We start from the raw sequence: 16,984 nt of genomic DNA on the forward strand, positions 1-16,984 counted from the left end.
GCTGTTAATTGAAAAAATAAAGTGGGTAAAGGAACTTATTTAATGAGAACATGAGTTGTTAAGCATACATGAAGTGCCAACTGAGAAAACATTGTTACGATACAAGTATGTGTCTGTAGAAAATAGCGTTCGGTAAGTTTATTTATATTCAGTTGTATGTGAGTTTTCACGATGGCAAAGTCACATCGAGCTATCTGCTGAGTCCACCACTGGATCAGTTGTCTTAATTGTGAAACATAAAACATTAAGTAAATAAGAAATAATTATTGGACGCAACATAGAGTTTGTTTTGTTTGCAAGACTAACTAACGTGTGTCTTAATTCACGTTTCTTATATAGTCGTACAATATCTCTGAACTTTCTGTACTGGGATAAAATGTATCTGAATATTCTTTACTGGTACAAAATTCAACTGTTTCTGAACTGCGGTGTACGGTATCTATACGTACTGTAACAGCACATAACCTGACTGGACTTCAATTTCCATACTGGGATAAAATCTATCAGAGATTTAATCAATGATACAGTCTCTCTGAACCTTTTCTATACTGTAACACAAAACGCTATAATTCTAAGATAGTTTCTCTTCTTGAAGGGCAAGCAAAGAGCAACAATATTTAATAGAAACATTTATGACATAAAACCGTACTTGTAAAAAACGTATAGTTATTTACTAAAACACTTTTGAAATAAACGTGTTTTGCTTTTATATGTGATGAAACAAAATAATGTTTATCATTGTTATTAAATACTTGCCTTGATTTTTGTAAAAATTTTTCGCAATTTTGATTTTCTGTCTTATTTTTACTGCACTTCCTTGTTGCCTTACGTTTGAATTTCAGGTATTTTGCTAATACCGCATGTAAGTGCTAATTGTTTACTTCGGCTGTATTTTCATAACATATTCCTCAGTTCAGGTTCAAAGCAAGTTTGTTTTTGAATTTCGCGCAAAGCTACATGAGGACTATCTGCGCTAGCCGTCCCTAATTTTGCAGTTTAAGACTGGAGAGACGGCAGGCAGTCATCACCACCCACCGCCAACTCTTGGGCGATTCTTTTACCAGCGAATAATGGGGTTGACCGAAAATTATAACGCCATCACGGCCGAAAGTGCGAGCATGTTTGGTGCGACCATAATTCAACCTGCGACCCTTAGATTACGAGTCGAACGCTTCAACCCACCTGGCCATGCCGAGCCTTCTAAGAACGTATATTATCACAAGCCAATTTGTACAGATTTCTGCACAGCGCGTTTTAACAAGTGAATGTGGATAGATTAACAACAACAAGTTACACACTATGTAGCCCTTAAAAAAAAAAAAAAAGGTCAATACGTTTCCAGTCAAAAATGTCACAACTGAACCAGAAAACCTGTTCTAAATGTAGATAAACATCTCGAATAGACCTCACTGCACGTGTATTCTATACAATTTATTGAAGACAGCTAGAGTTCGATGTGTTATTATTGACGTGATTTGATATTCCAGTTGTTTAGAGAAGTATTACGAATCTCCAGTTGAAATATACATACAACGTAGTTTATTTGTTCTAATACTATTCTTTAATGTGTACCTTTAACAAAACAACATGAAAAACAAAGTGGCAAGTTTATTTTATAATATGTATATGATATGTTTTTTCTCAGCTGCAGCACAGCGGCTTATAAAACGGCTCAAAGTTATTATTATTTTATTAATATTTTAAGTACGAACTTCTAACTCATATCTTCATCACCTCTTGATCGATTTGAGAGCTAATATCGATTGATGTTCTCGATCGTACCAAAAGTATCATAGATTAATTCAGTGTAATCCTGCCAAAATAATTTTAATTGAAGGTAGGTTGATAGGAATCCTGAATAATACTAAAAGTGAATAAAATATACCCACTCCCTACCGCTGGTATTAGTAGTGTAAGTAAATATAGGTTGAAAAAGGACACAAAAATTGTCTCGTAGATTAATTTACTCAAATTCTGCTTAACAGATTTTGAAGTGCCCTTGGTTATTTAGGTTTCTGTCTTGTTTTATCAAATAATGCTTTTGATAGCAAAAGATGTGTTTTTAGTTATGTCTTACTGGAACTATCAGAGTTAACATCTCAACTGCTTGTTTTTGAATTTCGCGCATAGCCAATCGAGGGCTATCTGCGCCTACCAGTTCCTAATTTAGCAGTGTAAGACAAGAGGGAAGGCAGCTAGTCATCACCACGCTCCGCCAACTCTTTGGTTACTCTTTTACCAACGAATAGTGGATTGATTGTGGGATTGACCGTTACATTATAACGCTCCAACGACCGAAAGGGCGAGTATGTTTGGTACGACCAGGATTCGAACTCGCGGCACTAAGTTTACGAGTCGAACGCCGGGGACTTTTAGCGAGTGTGAGCTGAGATATAGGAGAGTTTTCTGCAAACTTTTGAGTTTATATGAATAGTGTATGAAAAACTTATAACCTGTGACAACCACCTTCACTTATCTGAACAAAGATAAATTACTATACTCACTTGGATAAAAATAATTACTGTAAGAAACAGCACCAGTTGAATGAGAAGAAAAAGAGTTACGTAATTCAAGTGAAAATTCTGAAGATGAAGGTGAAGAAACTTCTCATACAGAGGTGGAGATAGTTCCTTCCTACACTAAAAATAATACGGATTATGTTACTAACTTAAACAAAGCCTTGGATGTTGATAACGCAGAAACTAATGAAGAAGAAAAAATCTAGAACAAACAAATGAAAACCAAGAGTTTACTCTGGTTGTGTCGAAAAGAAAAAGTGGAAATTCATTACAAAATGAAACTACACAACCAAAAAATACACCACTTAAAACAAAACACCCAAATATTCTATTATTATTGAGGCGAGCCTGGCACATATAATCAACAGCAACTAGCAGCGGAAGTTACCAGATGTAAACCAGATGTTGAAACAGCTGGTGTCAAGCGTTTTACCTTAAGGCGGTGTCATTGTCCGAGGTCAATGAACTGCTGACGTAAATAAACTACTTAAAGAATGGCCCATGGTGCTGATGAACTGACTCATGCTGCTCTACCGTTTGTCAATATGTAATTGTGGATTATCGTAACAAATGTCCCGTATTTCTCTCCACAGTTCAGCTAAGCCTTTTAATTAACTTTCTCAGTTTTTATATAAGACTATTCAGCGTAAAACATGTTAATTGTGAAATCCAAACCATTGTTGTGAATATTCCATTGATCCATTTTTCTCTATCCCATCAAACAAAATGTCTTTCATCCTTACCAGATAATGCGATATAGAATGCACCTGCTAAAAGTACACGTTTCTAACTTTGGTCATCTCGTTGTGTGTATTTCATTGTCACTTAAAACCTTTCATCCTGTCACCTGTTGTCAGTGGTAGTTTTGTAGTGGCTATACACCCATTTGGATTACTTCGTTCTAAATGTGTATCTTACTGTTGTCAATATTACCTTCATCCTTGTATTTCAGTGTGGATTAAACTGTTAACAGTTCCACGAAAAGCTTGCTATTTCTCTGTGCCAACCACATTGTAATTATCCTGTTAAAGACCGCCCTTCAGTTTCTGTTAAAGTTTGATCTCCACTGTCTACTGGTTCGTTATCAAGTGAAACTATCTGTCCTTCTATTTTATAACACACTACAATTGTAATCTGCTTTTTTGTGAGATTATACAGGGTATTCGGAAAGTCACTGTGTAGTTTTGAAAACAGCGATAACAGCATTCATTCAGTCTATTTCAAGCCAGCAACTGATAGCGGTGTTTAGAAACAAAATAAGAAGGATCCAAGCCTGTATTGATGCCAACTGGAGTGACTTTCAACATTTTTTGCAATTATCATTCATATTTACCTCCTATTCGATACTGAAACATGTCTGTTAATAAATATACAAGTGCACAGTGACTTTCCGAATACCCTGTATTTCTAATAAATATTGTTCTGGGTGTTATCGTTGTTTCTGTTTTGTCTCAGATATTTCTATAAATCTCTAAATTTTAAGTAAATTTGTAACTCCCGAGTGAGCCCAGCATGGCCAGGCGGTTAAGGCACTCGACTCGCAATCTGAAAATCTTGGGTTCGAACCCCCATCACACCAAACATGCTCGCCCTTTCAGTCGTGAGGACGTTATAATGTGACGACCAATCACACTATTCGTTATTAAAAGAGTAGCCCAAGAGTTGGCGGTGGTTAGTGGTGACTAGCTGCCTTCCCTCTATTTTTGCACTGCTAAATTAAGGATGGCTAGTGCAGAAAGCCCTCGAGTAGCTTTGCGTGAAATTTAAAACAAAACAAACCAAAATCATATCTAACAAGTATTCAATTACACTACTGAACAAAAGTGTTGTCTCCCGCTGTTACAGTGGAAAGTCTACGGAGTTACAATGCTGAAATCAGGGGTTCGATTCCCCTCGGTGGACTCAACAGATAGTCCGATGTAGCTTTGCTATAATAAAACACAAACACAAAAGTGTTAAGACAAGAAAATATTTTGTCATTCTTTCCATTTTGTGGGGCTAATTCTTCCATGTCACCACGTAAGAAAACTCAAATATTTTATACCAAAATCAACATGGTAATACTTTACTGTTGACAACCGATGAATCAGTATGAGAATACTTGTCATTCTTTAGAATTTCCATAAACTTGTACCAAGGACATATCATAAGGGTTTTGCTTGAATGAACATACTGATTAAATTTAAGGTCTGAAATAACTGTCATGGTGCCCGATGCAGTGTGTTAACTATATAGAAAGAAGCTAGTAAGGAATTAACATATGGTACCGGTGTATGTTAGAAATAAATTTCATAAAACTTCACAAATAAACCTTCATACAGAGAGTGTTTAACACATTATATTAAGTTTTATTTTCATTGCCCAAAAAGCTTAGAGAATTGTCACTAGAGCAGAGAGTCCGTACAAAAACTTTACGTTGTGCTGATTGGACTCTATCGCAAATTGCTTCAGAATGGAAATGTTCTCCTAGAACTGTCAAGTACACCCTAGATCATGAGACTGAGACAGGTAAATTAGAAAATAGGAAAGGAAGAGGAACTCAGTTATACTGATGTTAAGTATCTTTGTTCATGCAGCTTTCAGGACAGAAAGAAGACTACACGAGATAAACAGCCATGAACCTAATGACAGAAAAGTGTCCTGATATACAGTGTCAGACTCAATGAGAATGAAATATTTGGTTGTGAAGCAGTTAGAAAACCTTTACTTATAACCTCCAATCATCATGAAGAGACTGAAATCTGCTAAAAAATACAAAAGCTGGACGGCTAATGATTGGTAAATGGCTTTATGAGTGGATAAGTCCAATTTTGAAATATTTGGTTCAAAATGTAGGTCGTACGTCCGACGGAGGAAAGGTGAAAGATACTTACCTCAGTACATAGCACCAACCATGAAATATAGGTGGAGTCAGTATAATGGTATGGAGGTGTTTTTCTGTTAATGCAACAAGAGATACTTGCAAAATAAATGGAAAAATGAACCAGTACAGATACCATCAGATACTGATCCGCCATGGTATATCCAGTGGTTGGTGTATAATTGTTTAAGAATTCCACTATCTAGAAAATAACTACCCTCTTTCAAACATTAAGAAAGAAACTGCTGAAGTTATTTTAATGATACAATGGCCCCCATAGAGCCCCGATCTCAACCAGCTTAAGTAGATCTGGAACATGATGGATCAAAAACTTGACATGTCAAAAATTACTTCTAAAGAAACTTTATGGAAGTGTATTACAGACATTTGAAGTAAATTCCCAAAAAACACTTTTATTAGATGTGTTGTAACGATGGTTGAAAGACTGTCTGCAGTTATTAAACCAAAAGGGGGACACAAAATATTAGCTATTTACTGAACTCAACACTTCCATTGAGTTTCTGTTGAACTATATTTACCGAACTCAACACTTCCACTGAGTTTCTGTTGTATTATGTTTACCGAACTCAACACTTCCACTGAGTTTCTGTTAAACTATGTTTACCGAACTCAACACTTCCACTGAGTTTCTGTTGTATTATGTTTACCGAACTCAACACTTCTACTGAGTTTCTGTTAAACTATGTTTACTGAACTCAACACTTCCACTGAGTTTCTATTGTACTATGTTTACTGAACTCAACACTTCGACTGAGTTTCTATTGTACGATGTTTACTGAACTCAACACTTCGACTGAGTTTCTATTGTACGATGTTTACTGAACTTAACACTTCCACTGAGTTTCTGTTAAACTATGTTTACTGAACTCAACACTTCCACTGAGTTTCTGTTGAACTATGTTTACTGAGCTCAACACTTCCACTGAGTTTCTGTTAAACTATGTTTACTGAACTCAACACTTCCACTGAGTTTCTGTTGAACTATGTTTACTGAACTCAACACTTCCACTGAGTTTCTGTTAAACTATGTTTACTGAACTCAACACTTCCACTGAGTTTCTGTTGAACTATGTTTACTAAACTGAACACTTTCACTGAGTTTCCGTTGTAATAAATAGGAACATTAATAACATTTTGATGTTTCACCTGTGATTTACCTTCCAATGTTCCTTGACAGAAACCTAAAACCTAATCCCTGATTTTGTCCTTACAGTTTTGCACAATACTGTATGTCGGTAATACTGGGGTTTAAATAATTTGTCTGAAGGAAATAAATCTGTAATGCTGAATAAATAACTTGAATTTCACTGACTGATTACAACTTGTTAAACTTTTACACAAAAACCAAAACTTGTTTCCGTTAGTAAAATCCTTTAGCTATACTTGTTAAAAACCATTACAGCCGGTAAGTTGATAATTGTCAAACCTATTGGCATCATTACGAATACAGGACTCAAGATGGTGCTAATCTAAACTGCTTAAATTGCAAAAAATCTAAAATTTTATAACAATGTGGTTAAAAACTGGTTATGATTACAGGTTGTGGTTTCGGAACATCTGTTTGGAACATAATTTGAAATAAATCATGTAAAAGAACTTGGAACTTATCGCAGCTTCAGTTAAGTATATGATGTAATTGGTTAATTTTTGTGTAACAAAAGAAAATGTACTATTTCAAGTAAAGATTAACAGCCATCTTGTCACTACTCTGACATCATCACTTGAACAGTAGATAACCTGCCATGTAAAGCTAACAGTTGAAACTAAGTAAGTATATAGGCAAATAATATGAACGTTCATATACGTTATAAACTGTCACAACTCCATTATAAAATAAGTTTCATATTTAGAGAAGGAATATCGAGGTTTTTTGTTGTCTATTTTAAACAAATTAATTTGAAGTAAGGATTATGTTTTGATACTGAGCACGAACAAAACCCACATGAAGTAAAATGTATCTTAAGATAGCTGGTATGGGTATTAAAACTTTAATTAAAATGAAATACTGAACAACGTTACGACCTTCTTAAGTGATATTCTGGTTAACAGGTCAAAACGTTGTTCTGCAGTTTATTTTAATTACGTTTTAATAGCTATACCAGTGTCTTGAGAATACAATAACAAAATAGCTGTCAGCATATACTGAAAACTAAGATTCTGCTCTATCTAAGTGTTTAGTAGAAGTTTTATAATAATATCTGTTATCTTAGTTGTAAGATATTCACGTTAAAATAAAAACTAGAAATAGGAAAAAAACATACTTGTTGTCATTGTTCTATTAGCTAATAGTCAAACAAATAAAAAGTGAACGTAACAGAGTCTGTTTACAACTAGTTTTTAAAGTCAGGATTATTTCTTATGCCAAGAGAAATGCTTCAATATTTGTAATAGAACAAAATATGTCTGCTTACAGAATTAGTTTCAGGAAGAATGGGGTATCAAAACTGTATTATGATACAGTTTAAATTAAATATCGAACAGTACACTCAATTCTGTGTAATTTTCTAGTATTCGAGACCAAAGGCGTTGTTGCTGGTGGTGTTTTATAGCGCAAAGCTGCACAATGAACTGTTTGCACTCTGTCTATTGCTGGAATCGAATCGCAGATTTCAGCACTGTAAGCACATAAACTTATCGCTGATCAGCTGTGGTGGGTGGAAAATCAAAGGCAAAGTTCTGAATTATGATTTTATGGAATGGATTGACTGAAAAATCTAAACTGACTTCACAAAAGCTTTACTTAATTTTGTTATGGTTTGTTTGTTTGTTTTGAATTTTGCGCAAAGCTACACGAGGGCTATCTGCGTTAACCGTCCCTAATATTCCAGTGTAAGACTAGAGGAAAGACAGTTAGTTATTACCATCCACCGCCAACTCTTGGGCTACTCTTTTACCAATGAATAGTGGAATTGACCGTAACATAATAACGTCCTCATGGCTGAAATGACAATCATGTTTGGTGTGACGGGGATGCGAACCTGTAATCCTCAGATTGCTAGTAGAGCGCCTGAATTATCTGGCCATGCTGGGCCATTCTATTTTTTATTGCCGATTCTAAACGAGTACAAGCATGCCTTGTAATTTTGTTGGTCAGTATATAAAATCATGACTTTGTATAAGTAAGTTCTGAATTGTAATGTTAGTTTTGTTGTTTTTTTCCTCACTTGAAAAACCTCTAGTTTTTCGTTACTTCTCTTTCTAATAAAAATCACCGTTAACAAAAAACCGTTAAAGATTTTGTTTATTGGTTGTTTCTTTTCAATTTCGTGCAAAGCCACACGAGGGCTATCTGCGCTGGCTGTCCTTAATTTGGCAATGTAAACTAGATAGAAGGCAGGTAGTTATCACCACCCACCGCCAATTCTTGGGCTACTCTGTTACCAACGTAGAGTGAAATTGATTGTTACATAATAATGCTCCCACGGCTGAAATGGCATGTTTGGTGTGACAGGAATTCGAACCCACGCCTCTGACACTACTAGTCGAGCGCCCTAACCACCTGGCCATTTCGGACCATTAATAATTAACGTAAAGACAAGTCTGACACTCGATTTACCACTTCTTATCACATTTTATAGTTTTAATGGAATTTTACAATATCTAAAACAAAGCGTTATTCCAAACAAAATTAGGCGTTTTTTTTTTTTTTTTTTGTTTTGCTTTGTTTCTCAGACAAAACATAATGTTATCTCACCCTACGGGCCCGGCATGGCCAAGCGTGTTAAGGCATGCGACTCGTAATCTGAGGGTCGCGGGTTCGTATCCCCATCGCGCCAAACATGCTCGCCTTTTCAACCGTGGGTGCGTTATTAGTAACGGTCAATCTCACTATTCGTTGGTAAAAGAGTAGCCCAAGAGTTGGCGGTGGGTGGTGATGGCTAGCTTCCTTCCCTCTAGTCTTACACTGTTAAATTAGGGACGGCTAGCACAGATAGCCCTCGAGTAGCTTTGTGCGAAATTCAAAAACAAACAAACAGACAATTAAACTTAACAGAAAATTGTACTTCTGTTGTGTGCTTCCAACATATTGTACTCATTGATGTAGACCTGTCATAGCCAAGCGGTTAGAACGATTGACTCGCAATCTTAGGATCGCGAATTCAAATCCCCGTCGCACTAAACATGCTTGCCCTTTAAGTCGTGGGGGCGTTATAATGTAATGGTCAATCCTACTATTCGTTGGTAAAAGAGTAGCCCAAGAGTTGGCTTTAGGTGGTGACGATTAATTGCCTTCTCCCTGGTTTTACATTGTTAAATTGGGAAGGGTTATCTGCGCTAGCCCTCGAATAGCTTTGCGAGAAATTCAAAAAACAAATATAAAAAACGACAGTATTACTTAATTTGAAAGAAAACAAAACGAAGTTTCATTTGGAAGAAACGTCTTTATTATTATTATTTAATATACAAAGCTGTTAAAGTTTGCTATCATTAATTATGCAAATGAACTTGTTCAGAATCGACTCATCAATGAACAAATATATCCAATAGGAGACATTTGATTTGGAAAGTTGATAAATTTCACTTAAGAATTTTAACTTTCGGTTTAATATAGGAAAACTTCACCTTAATTAAACCTGTTAGTCCAGTAAAGGCTCTGCTTACCAGAAAAGACCCGTCACAAGATGAATGGATGTTCATCATCCCATACCAGAAAGTATCCGGGTAAACATCATTAACTGTTCCTTTTTTCATCAAACGACTTTACGAATGTAGTCAAACATCATGAAATATTACTCATTAAAATATGATAAGTTAACGTTTAATCAGATGACATCACCGAATACCCAGAAATATAATACCAGTTGATACTCATTCAACTGGTATCACCAAGTGTCCAAGAACAAATGGTCAGTTAATGTTTCTTTACGTGAAACCATCAAGTGCCAAGGAAACATTACCATTTAATGGTTAATTACTTGATACCACCAAGTGTCCAGGAACATATGATCGGTTAGCACTTATTCAACTGATACCACCAAGTGTCCATGAACAAATTACCAATTAATGTGCATTCCTCTGAAACTACGAAGTGTCTATAAACGAGCGATCAGTTTATTTTTATTCATCCGACACCATGAAGTGTCAAGAAAAATTCACCAGTTAATGGTTAATCACCTGACATTTAGGAACAATGACCGGTTAATATAAGGGCACGTGACATCACCAAGAGTCAAGGAATATATGACTAATTAATTGGTAATCACGTTGTACCACTCATAAACTAGAAACGGACCAACAAATAGTATTTTTATCAAACACAAGGAATTACATTATTATTAATATTAACGACTGTTTATTCTTCCACTTCATGAGGAACTAAATAAGAAGTGTTCGCGCGATGTGATCACCTACACGTCACTGATGTTTAGTCATTACACATAATTAATTTTCAGTCAATATTAACACATCGTCAAAATTATGTATTAATTGAACATTAATAGCACTTACTTTTTTTTTCCTTTAACAGATAACTTTCTGAAGTCACGATCGTCCTACGTGCCGAAAAACAAACTCATCCCATTGGCCCTTATTCTGTATGACGTCATGTCTCTTGAAAAATCGGTTGGCACTCACTCACTGTATGTTAGCTCGAGTTTGAGACAAGTTACTGTTACAGTGTTTTAGTCTAGAAAAGCGTTTGGATTAAGAGTGTTAACCTTATGTAATTGACTAAACATTCGAGGACAAGCTCTGAGCTGTAACATGTGCTCCATTTCCAAACAGCATGAGAACTCTATAATTGGTATGATTGTACATAAACCGTTCTTGCCTCAGTTAGACAGGTTTATAACGCTATCATAATGATAATAGAGAAGGCATAATAATACTGTAGATAAAAAGCAAACAATGCTGGGAGATATCTTGACGAAGACCAAGCTGGAAACGTCTGTTAATTAATCGACTGGCGCTAACAGAAAGGAATAAACGGCTAAAAGGTAAGTAAAACAACCACTTTTTGATACGTCTGGTGCTAATCGACTTTGAATTGTATTCGTATGTTTTATTGGTACCTATCTCACTATCAGAGTCGCAGTCAGAGTATTACATAAAAAAAAACAACCTTAAACTAAATCTTGACTGTTCAGTTCTGATTTCTCAGTAATTCCGGTGAAAACTTTGTGAATCATTTGTAAATCTACAACTTACGAGAACTTTAGTTGTAGTTGAATGAAATTGGAATACGTATTTGACTTCAATACGTTCCACTGTGGCATGTACACAGTGCACTATTGGTAACACGATTAACGTAAACACAATACATAACAATACGAGAAGTACGGCAACCCGTAGTAACAGAAATGTTCTTAAATAATAATAACAGATATGTGTAATTCTGTTGAAGCGGGGATACGATGTGAAAGTATGATTTTTGTATACTGGGAACTGACTAAGCAGGTTTACGTAGTTCTTACTACTTACTCTTTCTATTGGTCATAGTACTTAAGAACTTTCAAATGATTGGTTTGAAGGGCGGAGTTACTCAAGTTGATTTGCTAAATGTATTGTTATCTCGACAAATCATAGAAGAGGGAGGTTCTTATTTTATATTTATCAGGTCTGAATCTCAAATTCGAGTTTCTAATTCTTTATGTATTTGTACATGTTGAATAGTGGGCGTGATGAAATAGAAACTGAGTAACAAGACAGCTGGACGTATTACGTGACATACAGTTACAGATACTTAACTTTTGTCTTTACATTTCCTCTTAAATTAAGAAATTAAAACATATATAATTTTAAAATTTAGATTATGAACTGCGTTTTGATGCTAATCTCATTGACGTGAGTGGTTAAAATGTTAGTTCATAAAATTTTGAAAATAACGCGTCAAACGTCGTGACACGTGCAATTTAACCTACATGGGTAAAACAAAGGAATTTTGTTTCTTTTGAATCTCGCGCAAAGCTACGCGAAGGCTATCTGCGCTAGCCGTCCGTAATTTAGTAGTGTAAGACAAGAGGGAAGATAGCGAGTCATCACCACCCACCGCCAACTTTTGGACTACTCTTTTACTAACGAATAGTGGGATTGAGCGTCACATTATAATGCTCCCATGGCTGAAAGGGCGAACGTGTTTGTTGCGACCGGGATTCGAATCCGCAACTCTCGGATTACGAGTCGAATGCCTTAACACACTTGGCCATGCTGGGCCAAAAAGTTTGTTTTTTATAGTAAAGCCACATCTGGCTATCTGTTGAGCCTACCGAGGGAAATTGAACCCCTGCTTTTGGCATTGTGAATCTATAGACTTACCGCCGCACTCGTGGTAAGGAAGAAGCCAAAAGGATATTTGTGCTCAACCCATCACGACCATTGAAACACGGTCTTTAGCAATATAAGTCTGCAGACATACCGCTGTGCCAATGGGGCCTTTTACATATTTGTCATACATAGTCGGTTCAATTCATTTTCACCGAGTTGTTATTGACAATAATAATTCAAATACCATATAAACTATACAAGTTTAACGAAAATAATTCTTACTTCTTACAAGAAGTAGTAATAGTGTGACTCAAAACTTACACAATATTTTAATCTCTAATATACAGTTTGTTTGTTTTTTGGATTTTCGGAGCAAAAATACAAAATGGCTATCTGCGTTTGCCGTACTTAATTTAGCAGTGTAAGGCTACAGAGAAGCCAGCTAGGCAGTACCACTCATCGCCATCTCCTGGGAAACTCTTTCACCAAGAAATAGAGGGAGTGACTATCATATAATAACGCCCCCACGGCTGAAAGAGCGAACATGTTTACGAGTCGAGCGCCTTAACCATGCCCGGCCCTAGTATATGCTAAGACTTAATATTAATAAATATTTTACCTTTAATATTAAGTTTATTTCAAAATAGAAAAGATACTTTTGTGAAAATATTTCTCAAATTTACTATTACCAATAAATTCATCTCTCTGTCATACTTATATATATATAAATTTGGACATATACAGCAAATCAAATTGTGTTTCTAAGTAATACTCAAAGCATTGATCAGATGGCCCTAACAGTTTATTCACGATACAATGCAGGCGAACAACAAATCAGCAAATTAAAATTAGTTTACGTTGTAATAAAGTCATTTGAAACATCAAAGTTTTATTAAAAACGTTAATAGATCAACCAAGTAATAAATTAAATGACTGGTTACAATTTTCTTTCTTCAGAAATTAAAATCTATTAAAATACATTTCCAGATATATTTTTAAATTATTGGTTTATACAATATATATTATTGTTTCAGAGCGTTGATTTTAATTGCATATGAAAAAGTATGGGATTTTAACTCATTACAGTCTCCGGAGTTTACAGAGAATGGTGATAAAAAAAATTCAGTGAGCAACAGTTTGGTGGGAATAACACTGTCAGTGAGAAAGGCCAGACTCGTTCAAGCTGACAGGAAGACCACAATAACCATTCTTTATAGCAATGATGTGCAGAAGCATATTGGGCTGCATCAGCAAGAAGCCACACCGGGTTTTACTCTTGTTAGCTTAGAACAGGAAGATGAGGCTACAGGGGATCACCAAAACTGGATGATTGAAGATTGGAAAAACGTCGTTTGGACTGACGAATCTAGATTTCTACTGCGACATGCACACTGGGAAGCACACATCAACAGACAACTACAATACTCCTAGCTGATGCCAAATTCTACTAAAGGGACACACCAATTATCGACTCTATCTATACATAACTTGATTCAGCTTTGAAACTAGTTCCTCAACATGTCGGTCACTTCTGTTGAACTATAGCCTGAAAGGACGAGACAGTATAAACTATCTATATTTCACCAACAAGAAAGGGTCGCTGAAAGCAAGTAAACATTAAAATTGATGCACTTGTGGTTCATCTTCCATTGCTGACGAGTTAGTATCTCAAGCACTGTCTACAATTACAATGTGAAAATGTCTGAAAGTTATCAGTTAAAAGTTATAACAAAGATGTTTCTCATAAACAACACAATACTTCTTAAGCTTCTCACCCAACATAGAATATCTTTATGTGACACCTCTAAAGAGCCGCTCTTGCTACACTAGTCGATAAAGTGTACATTTCACCAAATTGTCAATTTTTCTTCTTGGTGACAATGGATGAACAATAAAAGCAACCAGTTACCTCCCATCATACATCTCTGACGACAGGGGAGAATTGATTAGTTTCTTGAAGAAGCAAAAGAGCTATAATCAAAATAGTTCTTGTGCCACAAAGTAATTACCTAGCTACATTGGGTGCACAGAGTCTCTGGAGAAACGTTCTAGTGTTTGAAGGAACCAACACTTCTAAATCTGATGAAGACAATGAACAAAGAACAAAACTCAAGTTTATCCTAATCTGATAAACATTTCTACCGACACAGTTCCTTCTTTTGGTTTGTGAATAGTTTTACAAGTTTTGAGTCCCTGATTATTACCCTGACCTGCTGAAATTGTTTAATTGTAAATGTTTATATTATTATGAATTTACGATATAAACTTAGAAGTACTTAACTTTAATGATAAAGGTATGATATAATGAAATCTCCATTTAAAATATTTTACAGACTCCCATTAATTCATTTATTTTCATTACGATATTATATCATTTTTAACTTATTTTCATGTTTTATCAGAAACTTAAGGAAAGGGAAAAAGAGATAACTTTTACACTTGTAGTTCGAGTGCTGTTTGAAAAGTTAAATGTACAACAACGGTGATTGATGAAGATAAATACTTGAAAATGTTGAACAAGAACTAAAAAAAAAACTAGGTTTAAGTAAAGACGTTAAAACTGTAACTGGATATGACTACTGGTAGGAAGTATTGAATAATACCTTAAGTTGATCAATAACATTTTAACTGAACACATTATTTGTGAAGAACATCATGTAATTATAACAGTAGGTTGACAAACAACGATTTATAAACATAAAGAAGTGTTTTACTGATGGTAAGAAATAGTGAACATATGTTTTCTGTTTCTTAAGAAGACAGACCAATGTATTCTTGAAACATGTAATATGTTCCACCATGAATAAAACACTTTTTATGCTTACAGTTAGTTGTTTGCTTATCTATTCTTTTAACGAAAATTTGTAGAATTAAGAAATTTATTGTTTCAACAAGATTTGTGAATATTGGAAGTGAATTGTGTAGCTCTGGAGAAAAGCTATCTATACAGTTAAGAAGGATTTTGTAAGTGAATTGTAATGTATTTTCTTATAGCAAAGCCGCATCAGGCTATCTACACTGTCTACCAAGTAGAATCAAACCTGTGATTTTAGCGATGTAAATGTGTAAGCTCGCCTCTGTACCATCGGGGAGCAGAGCGAATAATAAAAACATTCTTTTACCGTTTAGTTTGTAGACGTCATAAATTAATCTAGTGATGAACTGACAATGCCATAAATAATTTTGTTTTTATACAAATTAACAGAGAAAGTTCAAAATATGATGATAATTACATATATATATTATGATTAAAACATAACTGGGCTGTAAGTAAATACTTCAGCACATTATATTAAATTATAAACATAAAACTGGTTCTGTGATAATATAAAAGTATAAACATATTGTCACGTAATTTTCATGCTTATGTATGGAAATATATTTCTGACATTTAATTTAAAGTATGAAACATTTTTATTCCTTTATGATATGTTGAGAAAAAGCACATAAAAGCTTATTCTGTTGATTTTTCAAATAATTAGAAAAATTATGAAGCTTGTGAAAAAATTGAAAATATATACAAATAGTGGTGACCATGTGTTTACTGTATCAAATATATCTACATAGCTGGAACAACGACCAGTGTTAAATTTTACCTCTCACAGTGGAGCCACCCAGGATTTAATAATGTCCCCACATATGAATAAAAAAATTGAAATGTTTACAGATAGTGGTGAAAGTGTCTCTACTATATCAAATATACCGACATAGCCAGTGTTACCTTTTACATTGGAGTTACGCAGGATTTAATAATGTCTCCACATATAAACAAAGAGAATTAAAATATCCATTATTATGTTTAACATGGTGTTAGTAAGAGCATGGTTAGTGTTTGCGTACCACTTACGTATTGGTTTTGTTTGTTTTTTGTATAACTTCTATTTGAGTATGTATGTGCTTTACTATATAATTTCGGTTAATTTCCAAATTTATTTATATATATCAGTATCACATTGATTTTATTGGTCCATGTTACCAACTTATTGTCATAATGGATAATGCCTATGGGATATCCCAACTATCAGTCAAAATCCAAACAGTGATGTCAATCCAGTCAGCTGTCATGAATAATGATAAAATAAAAATCACACACACATATTATGGTAGGGTAAACATTTTTACATATCTTTTGTTTTGGAACGGTGGAGGTTGGGAGTACAATTAGTCGAAATATTAGGTGCAGGCTTCTATCCATTTGCTTTCTTTTATAATGTATTTAATTGTAACTGTGTTTCTAAAACGAGGTTTAGACAGTGAAAGACAGTAGAAGTTGAATCGTTGTTAGTGTGAACACTAAGCTTTGTACCATTACTAAATTTAATTTCTTTTTACGATTTTCCATGATGTTCGACTAGACTGACATTGGTTTTGATTATTTCTG

The 16,984-nt window shown here is 34.8% G+C and overlaps 1 long non-coding RNA gene across 1 annotated transcript; it reads left to right on the forward strand.

Annotated features, from left to right (window-relative positions):
- The first annotated feature begins 8,645 nt into the window (after positions 1-8,645).
- LOC143242561 (uncharacterized) lies at positions 8,646-16,265 on the forward strand. Its single transcript, XR_013022926.1, has 2 exons — positions 8,646-11,336; positions 13,690-16,265. It is a non-coding gene; the product is annotated as an uncharacterized LOC143242561 (long non-coding RNA).
- The last annotated feature ends 719 nt before the right edge of the window (positions 16,266-16,984 follow it).

The sequence above is a fragment of the Tachypleus tridentatus genome, unplaced genomic scaffold, assembly GCF_004210375.1.
Source record: "Tachypleus tridentatus isolate NWPU-2018 unplaced genomic scaffold, ASM421037v1 Hic_cluster_2, whole genome shotgun sequence".
Classification (NCBI taxonomy): Eukaryota; Metazoa; Arthropoda; class Merostomata; order Xiphosura; family Limulidae; genus Tachypleus; species Tachypleus tridentatus.